This window comes from Danio aesculapii, chromosome 11 (genome assembly GCF_903798145.1).
Source record: "Danio aesculapii chromosome 11, fDanAes4.1, whole genome shotgun sequence".
Taxonomy (NCBI): domain Eukaryota; kingdom Metazoa; phylum Chordata; class Actinopteri; order Cypriniformes; family Danionidae; genus Danio; species Danio aesculapii.
The window spans coordinates 38,003,408-38,016,143 of NC_079445.1; the positions used below are offsets into that span (position 1 = coordinate 38,003,408).

At 38.3% G+C, this 12,736-nt stretch overlaps 1 protein-coding gene across 1 annotated transcript in view; it reads right to left on the reverse strand.

The window, feature by feature from the left end:
- Nucleotides 1-11,998, reverse strand: part of LOC130237100 (ERC protein 2-like) — a 48,187-nt gene extending 36,189 nt beyond the window's left edge. Inside the window, exon 1 of the mRNA XM_056467907.1 lies at nt 11,936-11,998. The gene's annotated coding sequence lies outside the window, so the exon portion shown is untranslated. The remainder of the gene's footprint in view (nt 1-11,935) is intronic.
- Between the last annotated feature and the right edge of the window lie 738 nt (nt 11,999-12,736).

A 12,736-nucleotide genomic window follows, 5' to 3' on the forward strand; every position in this document is an offset into this window, starting at 1 on the left:
TCTTCCCGAACACATCTCCATTTGTCCGATCACCTGGAACGCTCCTCCAGTCGTTGCCACTCCGGAAGCCCCTGCTCCGCCGGGATGCCCTCCTCATCGGCAGTTCATACCACCTGAACACCGGGTAGATCTGATCCACTCCTTACATACCTCGCTAGGCACTGGACATCCAGGGATCAACAATACTCTCTCGCTAGTATCCCAACGATTCTGGTGGCCAAACATGGCAAGGGATGTGAGGCAATATGTTCAGGGCTGTAAGGACTGTGCCCAATCCAAGAGCCCACGTCATCTACCCGCTGGAAAGCTCCATCCCTTGCCGATTCCGAACCGTCCCTGGTCACACCTAGGAGTGGACTTTATCACTGACCTCCCTTCGTCAGAAGGTAATACCTGTATTCTAGTCATAGTAGATAGATTCTCAAAGTTTGTCAAACTAATCCCTCTGAAAGGTCTTCCCACAGCCTTTGAAACTGCCGACAATATCTTTAATCAAGTCTTCAGGTCATTTGGTATTCCAGAAGATATTGTGTCGGACAGAGGTCCACAGTTCATCTCACGTCTATGGAAAGCCTTCTTCAAGCTCCTAGGTGTGGCCGTCAGCCTCTCTTCTGGATATCATCCCCAAACCAACGGGCAGACAGAGAGGAAGATTCAGGAGGTGGGACGGTTCCTGAGGACCTTCTGCAGTGGTCACCAGAACTCCTGGAGCCAGTATTTGGGCTGGGCAGAATATGCCCAAATTCACTGCGGCAACCCTCCACCGGACTCACGCCATTCCAGTGCGTCCTGGGCTTCCAACCACCGCTCTTTCCCTGGGATGGCGAACCATCTGATGTCCCCGCAGTGGATCACTGGTTCCGGGAGAGCGAGAGAGTCTGGGACGAGGCTCATCAACATCTGCAGAGGGCAGTCCGTCGAAGCAAGGTAACCGCCGATAGGAGAAGGTCTGAAGAACCCAGATACACACCCGGACAAAAGGTGTGGCTATCCACCCGGGACATACGCATGCGACTGCCCTCTCGCAAGTTAAGTCCCCGATTTGTTGGTCCCTTCACCATCGTGGAACAGGTTAACCCCGTCACCTACAAACTACAATTACCCTCTCACTACCGTATTCACCCTACATTCCACGTATCACTCCTGAAACCCTATCACGATCCTGTTCTTCCCTCCACAGAGCCTGACCACGAAGAGGAACCCCCTCCTCCACTGCTCCTAGAAGAAGGAGCCGTCTACGCAGTGAAGGAGATCTTGCGTTCCCGACGTCGTGGTGGCCAGTTGGAGTACCTGGTGGACTGGGAAGGGTACGGCCCCGAAGAAAGGACATGGGTTCCCAGAGCGGATATTCTCGATCCTAGTCTCATGGTGGAGTTTCATGAGAGCCACCCTGAGTTCCCAGCGCCTAGAGGCAGAGGGAGACCACCACGGCGTCGGAGGTGTCGGCCCTCAGGAGCGGGCCCTGGGGAGGGGGGTACTGTCATGGATTGGTCAGGCTCTCACGACCCCCACTCACGAAGATCACCATCACCTGACTTCTAATGAGCACACAGCTGCATCACATTCACGAGCACCAGATAAAAGCACAGCACTCCAGTCGCTCATTGTCCGGGCTCGTCTCGACGAAAGCGGACAACTGAGCGACCACTCAGCGTAGTCATCCTCAGCTAAAACAAACGATTTACTTACCTGTTCTCTTTGTATTCCTCCTAGTCTTCCTGGTCCTCCCGAATCGTCCTGTCTTCCAGTCCTTCCAAGTCTGTGTCATCCTCTGTCAGCTGTATCTGGTGTGTGCTGTCCATCCTCGTGTATTCCTGTTACCCAGCCACGGAGGAAAAGACCCCAACATCATTCCTGATCCTCCTGGCTATCCTTCATGTGCTCCTTGTTGTCATTTAATAAACACCCTAACGTTTCCTTACCTCTGTCTCCTGTCCGCTTCATAACATGGATAGGTAGGAATGAAGATAGTAAAGGCCCATCTGATCAGGCCTTGGTCAGATTTGAACAAACAACCTATTCATTCAGAACATAAAGTTTATTTAATTTATTGCACTCTTCTGCGATGTGGATTTTGCATACACTATTAAAACGATAGGGCTGGGCCAGTTGGCATTTCTGTGTGGAGTTTGCATGTTCTCCTCGTGTTTGCGTGGAATTCCTCCAGGTGCTACACACAGTATAAGTGAATTGGCTCAACTAAATTGTGTGTGTGTGTGTGTGTGTGTGTGAATTGAAAAAGTATATAGGTGTTTCCCAGCGCTGGGTTGTGGCTGAAAGGGTATCCACCACATAAAACATATGCCAGAGTAATCGGCGGTTCATTACGCTATGGTGACTCCTGATAAATCTGAAGCATAGCAAGTAAATATTACAGCAGGCTCGTAGCCAGGGGGTGTTCAGGTGGTTTGAAAGACCCACCTCTTACTGACAAAGGTCCAGCATTTGTCCCATAAATGAGCTCGTTTGTTCTATTTGGACTGCTATGCTAACATAAATAGTCAAAATAACCCATCGAAAACAAATCAAAATAAAATTTATTTGAAAGCAATTGTTGTTATCCATGAATTTTCAAATGTATTTTTTTACAAGAGAGGCTAGAAAAATTTATGAAGCTCTACATTATTGTTTTTATTTATTATTATTATCATTATTCAAATGGCCAAAGTCTGACTGAGTAAAGGTGAATGTTTATTTGCCAGTTTATTTGTAATTTGCCTAATAAATGACAAGACCTCTTTTTTATTAATTTAAAACAGGTTCTTTGTTTTCTAATGATACATGATGTAATAAATGTTCTATTTTAAAAAATAAGTATTTTTTTATATTTCTTTATTTTAAATCTAGGAAATATTTTTGGGACATCAAAACGTGTGGTTTTCTAATAAGCTAATCCAGCTAAAACAGTGCTTAAAATGTATTTAAATCTCATAATTAAATAGAAAATAAGATGAATAACTGCAAAAATGTTTCCCAGTGATGGGTTGCAGCTGGAAGGGCATCCACTGTGTAAAACATATGCTGGATAAGTTGGTGGTTCATTCCGCTGTGGCGATAAAATAAAAAATAAAATAAAATCATATAAAATAAAGGGACTAAGCCAAAAAGAAAATGAATGAATGAATTGCAAAAAGGTCCAGGTTTTGAGAAAAAACAACCACCCCTTTCACCAGGCTGGCTACAGGACTGTACAGCGATAACATTTTTTCGATTTGTTGTACAGCCTTAGAACTGATAAAGCAAATAGGAAGGTGGGTTGACAGATATTCACAGTAAAAAGTGTTTTGGGATTGAATTGGTGCATTGCACTGATAAAATGTTAAACCGCTAAGCTATTCACCTAAAACTGGCTGCAATGAGTCAAATCATTATTGGATACTTTGTAAATTAAAAGTTAAAGTGTATTCAGATTAGTGAAAAAAAGGTTCATAGTGCTGGAAATGTAATGCTCAGATGGTGGATCATTTTCATGTATTTGTGGAGCTGTTCAGCCATTTGGTCATATTGGCAGGAGGTAATGCAATATGACTTTTGGTGATGGAATTGATTGCCTTGTTCCACAATTTATTTGGGCAATTTAGCTGCTCATTTGATGCTGGAAAGCTAGTACCTAACACGAAAGTGGCTTCAACAGTGACTGAATGATTGACCACTTTGACCAATGTCCAAAATATGAAGAGATTCAAGTCAATTCATTCATTTTCCTTCAGCTTAGTTTCTGATGTATCGAGTGGAATGAACCACCAACTATTCCGTAATAGGTTTTACACAGCGGACGCTCTTCCAGCTGCAACCTAGTACTGGGTAACACACACACTCATACACTACGGCCATACTCTTTGGACTGTAGGGGAAACCACAGCACTCGGAGGAAACCCACACCAACACAGGGAGAACATGCAAACTCCACACAGAAATGCCAACTGGCCCAGCTGGGACTCAAACCAGTAAACTTCTTGCTGTGAGGCAACAGTGCTAGTGCTACCCACTAAGCCAACATGCCACCCATCAAGTCAATAATTTTCACAAAACAAGCTACACTTTTCAACACTGCTACAATATAGAAACGACACAAAAAGGCTCTAAATTAAACAACTCATTCATTGATTCATTTTCTTTTCGGCTTAGTCACTTTAATTAACAGAGGTCACCACAGCGGAATGAACCGCCAAATTATCCAGCATATGTTTTACGCAGTGGATGCCTTTCCAGCTGCAACCCAACACTGGGAAACACCCATACACATTTACACACATACACCACGGCCAACTTAGCTTATTCAATTCACCTATAGCGCATGTCTTTGGACTGTGAGGGAAACCAGAGGAAATCCACGCTAACACAGGGAGAACATGCCAACTCCACACAGAAATGTCATGACGCCCAATCAAACAGTTTTCTCTGGCAATTCAAATGAATCCCATGCCAAAATCTCCTCATTTATAAATGTTCAACGAATTCTTTAAAAAAAAAACACAGATCCATTTTCGAGCCAATTAATATTTCAGAGCTCTGCACATCTCTTTCATTTACAACAGCCTAGATTCTAATCGAAACGCAAAGACTAATTCAGTTCCTGTGAGACATTGCAAAACATAATGAGATATTTTGTTCATGCTCATTTAGGAGAAACCGTAACTTCCTCTGCAGTTCAAGATAACGTCAGTGCCTATTCTTTAGGAAGATGAGTCAAAATGAAAAGTGGCCCCGCAGTTTTCCTCCGAGGTGGGTACCACTTGCTGCTCGCGGGGATGACGCTGATGCTGTGGAGAGGGTTGCTATGGCAACAGTGAGTGAGATGATGAAGGAGAGCGCACCTGTTTTCACTCGGATGAAAAGTGAGGATGTGTGGGCATTCACGGGCGGGAGTGCGAAATGTACATTTATGCTGACATTAAACGAAGCTGGCCTGCAGATGGCCTGTTCATCTGTGCTCTTCCGTGCCAGAGAAAGGACATGTCCAGTCCTCATCTTTCCGGCCAGAGAACATACTGTATATAGCATGCCATACTGGACAAACAAACCAACTAGAGGGAGAGGACTGGACGCAAATGCAAAAATTGTACATTTTCTAGTACTTGTGTGTGAAAGACTTCTGTTTTCTGGATGGATGCATTTGGTTTGAGATAAAAGAGCTCTTCAATAAGTTTGAAACATGTAAAAATCACTGCTGAAATTGGCTTTTTACATTAAAATGTATTAACAACCTGGTACAGACATTGGCTTTTTCATTAAAAGGCAATGTTTATTTCCCTGGAATAGATTCTCAAGGTCATTTTGTATCTTCATAGGGACAGTTTTCATTATTACTTTATTAATTGCATCTACATACTGTATGTTGTCTTAAATGTCCAATGCTTTAATGTTAACCAATTACTTCAATTAATTAGAATACTACAAACTGTTTATTCATTTGTTCTTTTTTTTTTTCGGCTTAGTCCCTTTATTTATCTGCACTCTCAGAAAAAAAAGGTACACGTGGTACAAATAATGTTCCTTAGGGAACAGTTTTGCACCTTTGTAAAAGTTTTACCTTATATGATACAGAAAATTCCTCTTATGACACTGTTCTGTACCTTGTAGAGTACAATTAAGGTACACAATTGTTATCATAAAAAAGGTACATAAGTGCTGAACAACTCCTTTATTACAAGATCTATGAACTTAAATATTACTGGAAAGGCAAACATGAATCTTTTAAAAGCATTTGTTTAAAGAAACTCATAAACATTAATTATTAAGTTCTATAATACAAAACAACTGATAAAACAAAACTATAGGTATTGTAAACTAAACATTTAAAGCATTTTTAATAAACATTTGGAAAGGATTTTTTTTGATAAATTCATTTTGATTATTGATATCCGCATCTTTTGGCGTTTGCTTTTTTTTGTAAAACAGATCAAACATTGTGCATATCTCGTTACAATACTTTAGCATAATTCTATTTCTATTTTAAAATTAAGTAAATTAAATTAACTGTTAAGTGATAACAAAACTATTGTGTGAAAATTGGAGGTAAAAAAAGGTTTATATGTACACGGGAGAATGTATTCTGTAATATTTTTGTGAAAAGTGTTGTGAAATATTCAGCAAAAAATAGATCTTTTGATTTATGTTAAAGTATTTTTTATACTTTATTGTAAATGGAAAAGGTGCATTTTTTAATTATGCATTTTAATTGCATTGTGCATTTAAAAAAACTTTTTTAAAACATTGTTTAAAAATGTATTTGATGTTTTATATTTACAGAAAATAAACTGACGCATTTTGGATATAACAAAATGCCTTTAAATAGTTCTTGAAGGAACACATTTGACACTGTTAAGGTCCAAAGTGTCTGTCACTGCAGCGCACTCTCAGAAATAAAAGTACGCAATCTGTCACTGGGGTGGTACCCTAAAGGTCCATATTAATACCTCAAGGGCACATATTAGTACCTAAAACAAAAAAGTACAAAAGTGTTCCCCCTAAAATTTTTAGATACTAATATATACGTTTAAGTTACCAATATGGACCCTTCAAGTACAAATGTGTACCTTTTGAAAAGGCACCACCCCAGTGACAGCTTGCGTACCTTTATTTCTGAGAGTGTGGTACCTTCATGGATCAGATTTGTACCTTTGATGAAGGTACAATATTGTATCTGCAGGTTTTAAAAACCAAAGGTACATTTTGGTTTCCCATGGTACAAATCGTGTCCTTAAAGGTACAAACTGCAATGGTAAAAATTTGTTTCTTTGTCTTAAGGTACAATTCTGTCCCATAAAAAGGTATTGCCCCAGTGCAAGGGTTTGTACCTTCTTTGGTACAACATTGTACCATTTTTTTTGAGAGTGTGGGGTCACCACAGCAGAGGAAACCCACGTGAACACAGGAAAAACATGCAAAGACCCACCCGAGGCTTGAACCAGTGACCTTCTTGCTGTGAGGCGACAGCGCTACCCACTGCACCACCCTATTTAAGCTATTTACCAAAAGGAAATGATTACAGGGTACAGCTCTCATGACAAATATCATTATTGTTGCTGTTGATGTTGTAATATATACAATGACCCACACAAACTCTTATGTTACACTGATATATTTTTGGCTATACTGAAAAATACATTGTATGGGCCAAAAAGATGTTTCTTTTCTGCCAAAATTCATTACAATATCAAGTGAAGATCACGTTCCATAAAGATATTTTGGAAATTTATTACTGTAAACAAAAACAAAACTTAATTTTTGATTAATAATATGCATTGGTAAAATCTTAATTTGAATAACTTTAAACATGATCAGTATTTAGATTATTTAAAAAGCACTTATTTTACCCCTTTTTCAAGATTTAAGATGCATCTTTTGTGTCTCCTGAATGTGTCTGTAAAGTTTCAGCTCAAAACACCCATTAGATTATTTATTATACCTTTCAGAACATTAGAATTGTCTGCTTTGAACACAATGTCACTGTTTTTGGTGCCTTTGCCTTTAATGCTGGTTCTCCCCACCCAACGTTCCCACGTGCCTGTCAGAGTGTGCCTTAATCTCCGCCTCATCTGCGTCAGATAAACAGCACAGTGACAGACATGAAGGATGCAGATCTCACGTAATGTTTGTGAAAAAATACTTCAGTAAGTATTTTCCCAATGATTATTTGATGCATTTGTTGTGGAGTTGTAACAATGAGTCACACACAATGTCGTTACAAAGTTCATACAAGCAGGCACACACAGACACACACACACAGTGGACACACACTGCACACATGTTTAACTTTGCACTGTTTTTGCACGCACAAACCGGGATTGAATCGTCTTCTTTCATAACTGTACTGACACGCTGCTGTGGTGATAAAGACGGTCAAATCACTGTAATTCATTACAAACATGCATGTCCCAGTTGCTTTGCGCACGTCCTGTCTTGTTGATATGATTACTCGCATTACTACAGAGACATGTTAAATCGATTCGGTGGGCGGGGAAACCGCACTCCTACGTCACATTGCAGTGGGCCTCAAAATAGGATTTGGATCCTATTTTAACGTCAGGAAATAAAAAAAAAAAAGATTTATTGTTTTTATATCACTCCAGTATGACTGTGGACACACTATACCTACACACAGTTCTGTCCGAACAGCTTACAAGAGATGATTTTCATCATAGGTGCCCTTTAAATATCAGATTACAGTTGTATCTCAGACAAATATTGTCCTATCCCACAAAAAATGCTTTAATAAAAAGCTAATTTAATTTTTGTTGTTGTTGTTGTTGAAACGTATTCTGACTTTACTCGCTTGTTAAGTCGTGACGTATGGAAGACTGTTTCCGGGTCAAAGCCACTACTCATTTTAATTGATAAAATATTAGTTTATGGCCACTTTTTGGTCATATCATACTTTAAAATGAATTTTATATTAAATCATGGTGTACACTACAGTCTCTGGACTGGATCATAGACACCAGAATTTTAACAATTTGTAAAAATTGTATCACTTCTGATACTAGGCATGGATATACTGTATATATATATATATATATATATATATATATATATATATATATATATATATATATATATATATATATATATATATATATATATATATATATATATATATATATATATATATATATATACATTTATTAGTACCGTTTGATAAGTCTCCCCATACAGTTTGAAAGAGCGCTTGGACTCTGTTACATCTAATTTATTAATCAAACTTGGTTATGTTTTTAGTGTTTTGAGGGATATTGAGTGTATTCTGACCAGCAGTACCCAACTGGCTTTTTCAGCGGTTCTCAATGACATTTTTGATATTAAACAAGTAGTGACAACTTTGCATTCCTGCACCAATAAACGGATGACCATGAAAGACTGCACTTAATTACTATTTTACTGTTTAACTTCCATGTGCAAGCAAGTGTATAATTAAACACAATCTATGCAGCTACATTTTATTACTTTTTATGTTGATACAAACACCTATTTTACAAGAAAAATGTTTGTGAACACTTACAATGTCTGTAAGTGCCGGCTTCAAACCTCTGAATGAATATTTTTCCACAGTCATAGACTGCTTGGCATAAACATTCATTCACAAATGAATAACTATGAACTGTTGGGTAAGGGTATTAACAATTAAGGTGGTCAAATGAATATTTAAATGATCTAGTATTTTAATTATTAAAATGATTAAAGATACATATCAGAGCAATTTTTTTTTTTACTTTTTAAAGGGTAGATCACCTCATACATCTTAATAATATTAATATTCATAATAATAATTCCTTACATTTATAAATTTGCAGGGGTTAAACCCCTACTCTTTTCGAAGGACGTCCTGGGATTTTTAAGGACCACGAAAAGTCAGGACCTGGGTTTAACGTCGCATCCAAAGACGGCACTCTCTGAGCAGTATAGGGTCCCCTTCACTATACTGGGGTGTAAGGACCCACACAGACCACTGGTTGAGCGCCCATTGATGTTCTCACTAACACCACTTCCGGCAGCAACCCAGCTTTCTCATGTGGTCTCCCATCCAGATACTGACCGGGTGCAGCCCTCCTTTGCTTCAGTAGGTGATCAAGTGAGAGTTGCAGAGAGATAATTGCCAGCCAGCTACCTATCTTGTTTTGCTGTCCATCAGGGGGATCAAGCATTAATTAGAGGGCTCAGACCACCTTTAAATATCTTCTAGTGTGCTTTTGAAAACACTATCAGTTGGGTTTAGGCAAAGGAAAGTGTGGGTCAGTCAATAACAGATGGTTGTAATAAGAATGTGTAAATGACACACAGATACATACAAGAAGGACATGTAAATAGTACATACAGTCCAATGAGCAAGCATTACCCAGTAATGTTTTTAAGATTGGCAGAAATGTACACAATAGAGATTTTTGCTTCAGGAAACACTACTAATTAAACTGGGCTTCCTGAAACTTCATTTCTAAAACCAAGGTCATGGGTTTGATGTCCAGGGAACACATGATAGATACACTTGTAAGTCGCTTTAGATAAAATCTAATCTATGCCAGCAGCAAGCGTATGAAGCTTTTAGGTCTCCATGGACGTAACTAAAAGAGACTGAGCTGGAAATGTCAGCAGAGTTAAATGAGAACTAAATGGCAGAAAGCGCTTTTTTGGTCAGTAATATATAGAAGGCAGCTGCTCTCCAGCATAAATGGCTTAATCAAGGTGGCGGGATGAATATCACGAGCCACTGACTCTCGCTGCCACCCACTCTGACGCTGAAAACAGTGTGTTCACAGAGGCACAAAGGGCAAATTACCCAGACTTCAATAACACGACATGCTCAGAGAAAAACTGGCCAAGCTATACATCTGTTGCATTGACTGCGGTTAAACCAAGACAGTTTAAACCCAGAAATGAGTTAAAATTAAGTTAATTATTTCTATGAGGACACATTTTTACAGACCTCATCATTACCCTGGTGAAATATTTTACTCATTAGGCTATCATCTAAAATCAAAGCTTGCCACTTTTTGGCAAACTTCATTCAATGTATTCATCCAATGTATTGACTTCTATCTTTACGTTTTTGTGAAATTTTTACCAAATTCTGATGGTTTCAGCATATTTCAGTGCATAAGAATGTATATTGATTAATTCCTATGCAAAATTCATATACAATTTCCAGGCAATAAACAAAGTGCGTGATTTTACATTGCCTGCTAAATTAACAGTAAAAAGGCAGCCGAGGTTACCAGAAGCTCACTATGTTTCCAGTATTATGGGACTGATTTTTGTACCTTATAATCTTTAGAAAGTTATATATTGTAATATTATATTAAATAACTAAATATTACATAACTAAGCTACCTGAACTGACAAGATTTTACCTCAGAATGTACTGATAACCACTGTAATACTTTAAAAGTAAATTAGATTAAAAATCATTTAAAAGTAAATCATATAATAATTCAGAGTTCACTGTACGAGACAAATTATTGACACAGGGTTAGGGTTAGATAATATCTTTAGGGCAATATCTTTAGGTTATATATATATATATATATATATATATATATATATATATATATATATATATATATATATATATATATATATATATATATATATATATATATTAAAATAAAACATTGCAAACTTATATTCAAGTATATTTAAGTATAAATCTCAGTTAATCTAATACTATCAATTGAATGGATTTTAAAGAGTGACAGTTCAAACTACACAACCACTGTTAACAGATGCCTGTAGTTCACACTGTGGGGAAAATAATGTCCCTTGTCATCAACGTTTCCAAAGACAATGTCCGAAAACCAATAAATTATTAGATCTTCTAAAGACCAGACAGAACCCGCATGTAAAATCCCGCCCTCATCCTGCAGCCACTGGCTGTGCGCATAACATCTGTTTTCTGATTGGCTTTTACAAACGTCAATCATCCCCCAAAAAAATCACTCCTAGAGGCTGACAGGTCATACATGCCCATGTTTTTTCCTAAATGAGAAGAAATCGCTGGGAAAACCACCAAATGCTACGCGTATTTCAGAATGGAATGCACCACAACCCAGATTACAAAATTATAGGTGTATCCAAAAAATATTAAGCTAAATAAACGTCAATCTAACGTTCACATCGAATTGTTCTCGTTAAGACAATTAGACCGCACACAAATATCCACAGAGAAATATCAAACGTCTACGAAGATACATTAACACCAAAGCAAACAAAAACACTGAAGCAAAACTGACTGTTAATCCAAAATCAAATGCATCTGAAACAGCATCGAGCGACGCTTCATCTCGTTCATACTACAGCGGATTTAAGCCTATTTTCCATCATTCAGAAATAATATAATTAGCTCAAATCGATGAATCCGACCCCCTTTCGACCCCTTACTATAAACCCTGCCTTAGTGGGGTGAATGAAAGCCTGTGTCTGTCGTTAAATCACGTTTCGTTACCTTTTCAGCGTCGTCGCCGCTCCATCACTGTGCGGGTCCCCCAGCATCAGCATCAGAGTCCCACGTCCTGCATTCACTCCAGTATCAGCATCCCGCGCTCTGATTGGACACACGTACACAAGCTCCGCCCCCGACACCATAAATGCACTTCAGATTTAAAGGCCCAGCGCACAAGGGGACAAACTAGCCGCGTCGACCACATGAGGCGTTGTCATGTATGTGGATGTTGTCTCAGTTGATAAGCTCAATTTTGAGTCAAAATGTGGCCTGTAAAGACCGTAAAAAGAAGAGTTAAATCAAGGTAATCTATATCATTACTATTACCTAATCTAGGCGCGTCGACCACATGAGGCGTTGTCATGTGTGTTTACGTATGTAGTTTCAGTTGATAAGCTCAATTTAAAGTCAACGTAGCCTATAAAGACAGAATTAAAAGAGTTAAATCAAGGTTAATCTATATTATAACTGTTACCTAATCAATGTATGTAGGCTACTGTATAAATGTATGCATGTATTTTTATATAGGCCTATCTAAAATATTCTGGTGATATATATATATATATATATGTTATGTGATATGTGACACACACACACACACACACACACACACACACACACACACACACACATATATATATATATATATATATATATATATATATATATATATATATATATATATATATATATATATATATATATATATATATATATGTGTGTGATTACATATTTGTTCATATGCCATCATATGTATCATAAATCATATGTCACAAGTGGTAGCACTGGTATGTTAACTAGGTT